Source organism: Anolis carolinensis, chromosome 4, assembly GCF_035594765.1.
Source record: "Anolis carolinensis isolate JA03-04 chromosome 4, rAnoCar3.1.pri, whole genome shotgun sequence".
Classification (NCBI taxonomy): domain Eukaryota; kingdom Metazoa; phylum Chordata; class Lepidosauria; order Squamata; family Dactyloidae; genus Anolis; species Anolis carolinensis.
Genome location: NC_085844.1, coordinates 52113717 through 52119716, shown reverse-complemented (window position 1 = coordinate 52119716; position 6000 = coordinate 52113717).

Here is a 6000-nt window from a genome sequence, read left to right as displayed (position 1 = left end):
GTTTGTACTTAAGTTGAATGTGTATGGAAATCAGAACAGGTACATTTTTTAAGTGTCAGGCTGTCAACCCGTCCCTATGCTATCCAAAGCTTATATAGAGAGAGGGGGGTAGAGAAGCTTTGGATAGCATAAAGAAGGGTTGACATCCTGATGCCACATTCTTGTACCCTTGGAACCAAACTGTTTAACAAATGCTACTTAACATGCTAAGAACACTAGGTCTAACATTAATCCATTTTTAGATGCTTCACCTGAGCTATTACAAATGGTGAATGTTCTGTTCCCCAAGCTAACTTTCTGGTACCCAATTCTTTGTGAGAACAGAGTTATAAACTCACAATAAAAAGGTGTAACGATAAACAAAAAAAATGTAATTGTAAGAAAGATCAGTACCCTAACTCCTCCCAGAGTCTGACTACTGAACGAATACAGATGAGAGTTCAGATCTTAACTTGGATTCTCTTGATTACTTCTGAGTTTCCTTGTTAACCTTTGACTTCTTAAACTTTAAAGTGGAGTTTCCTAAACTTTAAACTGGAGTTTCCAAAACCTTTTTACTAACTAAAATGACTGTAAAAGAGGTGCTGAGAAGAGGATTGCACTGGGGGCGGGGGGCATTTTAAAGAGACAGGGTCTAACTATGGTTCCATCTCATAGGAAACCATACAAAAAATTACTAAACACATTTTAACTAAGGGGATAACTGAAGCTTGACAAAGGAAACTAAACGCATTATGTGGGCATGACAGTGAATCACCTTAAAATGCCTTTTCTTATATAGACCAAAAATTGCATTTGCATAAGCTTTTGTACATGCAGATTTTCCAGGGTTGACAATTTTTTGTACATAAACTAGCATGGAAGGGACCCTCGGGTAAACAAAAATGAAAAGAAATGTAATATATTAGCAGAAGTTGTGTAACATTCAGTTCTTGGGAAGTAGTGATGGCATCATGGCATAGATTATGGTTTCTTAAACCTTTTCCACTTACAACCCCTTTCTGGCCAATACATTTTATGTGACCCTAGATATACAGTAGAGTCTCACTTATTCAACATAAACGGGCCAGCAGAACATTGGATAAGCGAATATGTTGGATAATAAGGAGGGATTAAGGAAAAGCCTATTAAACATCAAATTAGGTTATGATTATACAAATTAAGCATCAAAACATCATGTTATACGACAAATTTGACAGAAAAAGTAGTTCAATATGCAGTAATGCTATGTAGTAATTACTGTATTTATGAATTTAGCACCAAAATATCACAATGTATTTAAAACATTGGCTACAAAAATGCGTTGGATAATCCAGAACATTGGATAAGTGAGACTCTACTGTAATAGGTATATGAAATAGGTATAAAAATGAAATTCCAAGGCCTTCAAAACAGGTGGAATTTCCTTATTGTAAAGTACTGCTGAAGCATTTTCTGCAGAGTCCACTGTAAACCCTGCCCATTGTTGCTAACGGATTAGTGTAAATGGGTGACCTTTACTGTTGCTAATTTTTTTGACCCCCAACACTTAACGTAGGGGTTGGGACCCACAGTTTAAGAAGCAGTGACATAAATGAACAGAGGAATCACATCTCTTCAAATGTCAGACCAGGTAGATGCAATGGTCAGGAGTGCTTACTATCAGCTTCAGCTGATACACCAGCTGCACCCCTTCCTAGATTTGGAGGACCTGAAGATTCCATTTTTTTTCTGACCAGGTGATTGTTGAACAGAAATAGCAAAAGGAATAGGGGAGTGCAAATGACAGACATTCGACATTGCCTAAACAGCAGTGCCCTACAGCATTTTACGTAATGGAAGGATGTTAATCTCTCAGGGTTCTTGGTTTCTGACCTCAGAGGGGTCATCCTTAAACAAAAAAAATGATCAAAGACCGGTTTTAGTCATAAGTAGCTGAACAAGAAATTTATTGAGAAACTCAGCAGCATCTTCTATGGTTTGAAGGAAGACAATGCCACTATATGAGCTAATAAACTCGTTTGAACAAGGCAAACTATCATTAGGATTTCTCTGCAAGATTTGCCTTCTTCTGAGTATGAGAGAGTGGGACTGGCCCAGGGGCACCCCATGTGTTTTCATGGCCAAACAGGGATTTCAGCCCTGGCATCCAGATCCACAGCCCAATGCTCAAACCATTACACCATACTGGCTTTCTTAATATGCAATTAAATATTATCCACTAAGGGTTTTCATGGCTGAATTGGGATTGAACCCTGGTCTCCAGAATTATGGTATTCCATTCAAAAAAACTTATTAGTTTTTAAAATGCCACTCTTTGTTGTTATTCTTGTTATGATAGCCTATCTCTCCTGAAAAAAGAAGCACAAACTATTATCAGATTTTCTTCCTTTCCTAATGTTTCATATAAATCTGAAATACTTTCACTTTAACTCCCTTATCCATTAGGATAACTAACTTCAAGGACTGAAGTTAGAAGATACTGATTCATTATAGGAAACAATGCAGAAGATTATACCTGTATTCCAGGAAAATTAGAAAGAACTTGCTCTTTGGCAACATCTGTTGACTTGAGTTTCAAGAGAGTTCAAAAAGCAAATTGCAACAAACTCTTTTGTACACTCCACTATGGGAAAATAGAATGTTTTCCTATAGATTTCATCTTGGTGATCTCCTCATGTTTAAAAAGCAAAGGACCACTTAAGTGAAACTACAGAAAATGAGATTCAAATTAAAATCAATCCCTGTATTTGTTTGTATAGTGGGGGTGGGATGGGGGAAATGGCACGATTCCGATGCACAAGAAAATGATCTTAGGAAATCCTCTTGTGTATTATTAGCTTTTTCTGTTCTCACGGGGAGCTGGGAACAAGACCGAATGGCACCGTAGAGTGTCCTCTGTCATTTTTGTCAGCAATTGTTCCCTGAATCCTTGTTGATACATAGATTGCAATGTCATGCCCAAAAATGATCTAACTAAAAATACTGGCAGCTAGTTTTGTGCAGAGAAGAAGTTTGAATCTAAAAAATCAGAGGATACATGATTCAAAGTAAGGATAAATACAATGGATGATATGCTTACCAGATCACTCTAAAAATAATGTAATAAGATCCAAGTAGTTATTATAAAACTTTGTACTCGTTTTTTTTTAAGTCCCTTAAAAGATTCAATAGGCTTGTTTTGTCCTGTTCTTTCTTATTTTTCATTTTTCATTTGTTTATTCATTTACATGCAAACATAGATATAGACCATTACAGGTTAACAAACTTTTCTGAATTTGTTGTTCTGATTCTTTTTTTCTTTTTTCTTTTTTTTACTAAGTTACTCTATTCTGATATCACTATGCTGTTTGCTAGGCTACATTTTAAAATGCTGTATCACTTGGAAGCCTTTTCCAGTCAATGCTAAAATTCTGCAACTTTACATAAAATATAATAGAGTTCATTTTCAAATCATAGAACAGGCGAGGGCTTCATGGACAAACCCTCTACTCAATTTCTCCATATGTTTTGTTATCCGTACCTAGAATCATAGAATCGTAGAGTTGGAAGAGACCTCACGGGCCAACCAGTCCAATCCCCTGCAAGAAGCAGAAAAACCTCATTCAAAGTAACCCCGAAAGATGGCCATCCAGCCTCTGCTTAAAAGCCTCCAAAGAAGGAGCCTCCACCACAGTCCGGGGCAGATAGTTCCACTGCTCTCACAGTGAGAAAGTTCTTCCTGATGTTCACATGGAACCTCCTTTCCTGTAGTTTGAAGCCATTATTCCGCGTCCTAGTCTGCAGGGCAGCAGAAAACAAGTTTGCTCCCTCCTCCCTGTGACTTCCCCTCACATATTTGTATATGGCCATCATGTCTCCTCTCAGCCTTCTCTTCTGCAGGCTAAACATACCCAGCTCTTTAAGCCGCTCCTCATAGGGTTTGTTCTCCAGACCCTTGATCATTTTAGTCGCCCTCCTCTGGACGCTTTCCAGCTTGTCAACATCTCCCTTCAACTGTGGTACCCAGAATTGGACAGAGTATTCCAGGTGTGGCCTGACCAAGGCAGAATAGAGGGGTAGCATGACTTCCCTGGATCTAGATGCTATTCCCCTATTTATGCAGGCCAGAATCCCATTGGCTTTTTTAGCTGCTGCATCACATTGTAGGCTCATGTTTAACTTGTTGTCCACAAGGACTCCAAGATCTTTTTCACACGCACTGCTGTCGAGCCAGGCATCGTCCCCCATTCTGTATCTTTGCATTTCATTTTTTCTGCCGAAGTGAAGTATCTTGCATTTGTCTCTGTTGAACTTCATTTTGTTAGTTTCGGCCCATCTCTCTAGTCTGTAAAGATCGTTTTAAATTCTGCTGCTGTCTTCTGAAGTATTGGCTATCCCTCCCAGTTTGGTGTCATCTGCAAACTTGATGATCGTGCCTCCTAACCCTTCATCTAAGTCGTTAATAAAGATGTTGAACAGAACCGGGCCCAGGACAGAACCCTGCGGCACTCCACTCGTCACTTCTTTCCAAGATGATGAAGACGCATTGGTGAGCACCCTTTGGGTTCGTTCGCTTAACCAATTACAGATCCACCTAATTGTAGCTTTGCCTAGCCCACCTTTGACTAACTTGTTTGCCAGAAGGTCATGGGGGACTTTGTCAAAGGCCTTACTGAAATCCAGATACGCTACATCCACGGCGTTCCCAGCATCTACCCAGTTTGTAACTTTATCAAAAAAAGAGATCAGATTAGTCTGGCATGATTTGTTTTTGGTAACTCCATGTTGACTATTAGCAATGACCGCATTTGTTTCTAAGTGTTTGCAGACCACTTCCTTAATGATCTTTTCCAGAATCTTGCCTGGTATTGACGTGAGGCTGACCGGATGGTAATTGTTTTGGTCGTCCTTTTTTCCCTTCTTGAAGTTAGGGACCACATTCACCCTCCTCCAATCTGCTTAATACGCTTGTTTCCCTTCCTAGAACTGAAAGCAATACTCCAATCATGCCCAGCACAGAATACAGTGGGACCATTACTTCCCTCTGCTTGGAAACTATATTTAATGCAGGCTAAAATTGCATATAATAATAATTTTATTTCTTACCTGCCTCTCCCCGTGACTCAAGGTGGGTTATAGCAGTGGTTCCCAAACTTATTTGGCCTACTGTCCCCTTTCCAGAAAAAATATTACTCAGCACGCTGGAAATTATTTTTTTAAAAAATTTAATAGCAATTAAACAGAAAGATATATGTACCTGTAGCCATCACCGCTCCCCTGGATAGTTGCAGTGCCCACCAGGGGGAGGTAGTGCCCACTTTGGAATCACTGGGTTACAGCATAGTTAAAACACAAAAATATTGTAAAGATTTTATAAATACACATATTAAATATATATATTTCTATAAAACATACATATTAAAACGTATTTGTATAAAATACATATTAAACTGGAGAGAACAGAGATTAAAGTATCTGCCTGCTTTGGTACAGTATCACACTGCAGGCCCATGTTCAACTTATCAATAATAATTCCATAGTAGAGCTTCACTTACAAGCCCTGGATGTAGCCATGGCAATTAGTGCCATATTAGTGCTATAATTTTGTAAGTACTCAAACAATACTGTAAACATCAGTGGCATGCATATGCTACTGGCTGACTGCTCTGTAGAGTGCAGATTTGTACAGAAAGCTCTTGCCTTGTTCTTACTATGAAGTATTTCTGTTATGATTTTCCTGCTTTGTCACTATACATAATTCATGTTGGGCAGGAAGCTTATGTCAAAGCCAGTCTATCACACTATAACATAAAGAATAGGCAAAAATATAGCATCCCACTGAAATCCTGTGGCTGCCTCCTGCAGAATGCTGGGAATAATCCAACTGATTCAGCTATACACCTAATATTAGAAAAGACCATGTCCCCATTCAAATGTTACGGTTAAACAAGTGTAGGAAGCAAAGTGGCCTTGCTCCCAATATGCTATGCTAGCCTTCACTCCCTAAACCCCCAACAATCCCATGTTTACTGAGGTCAT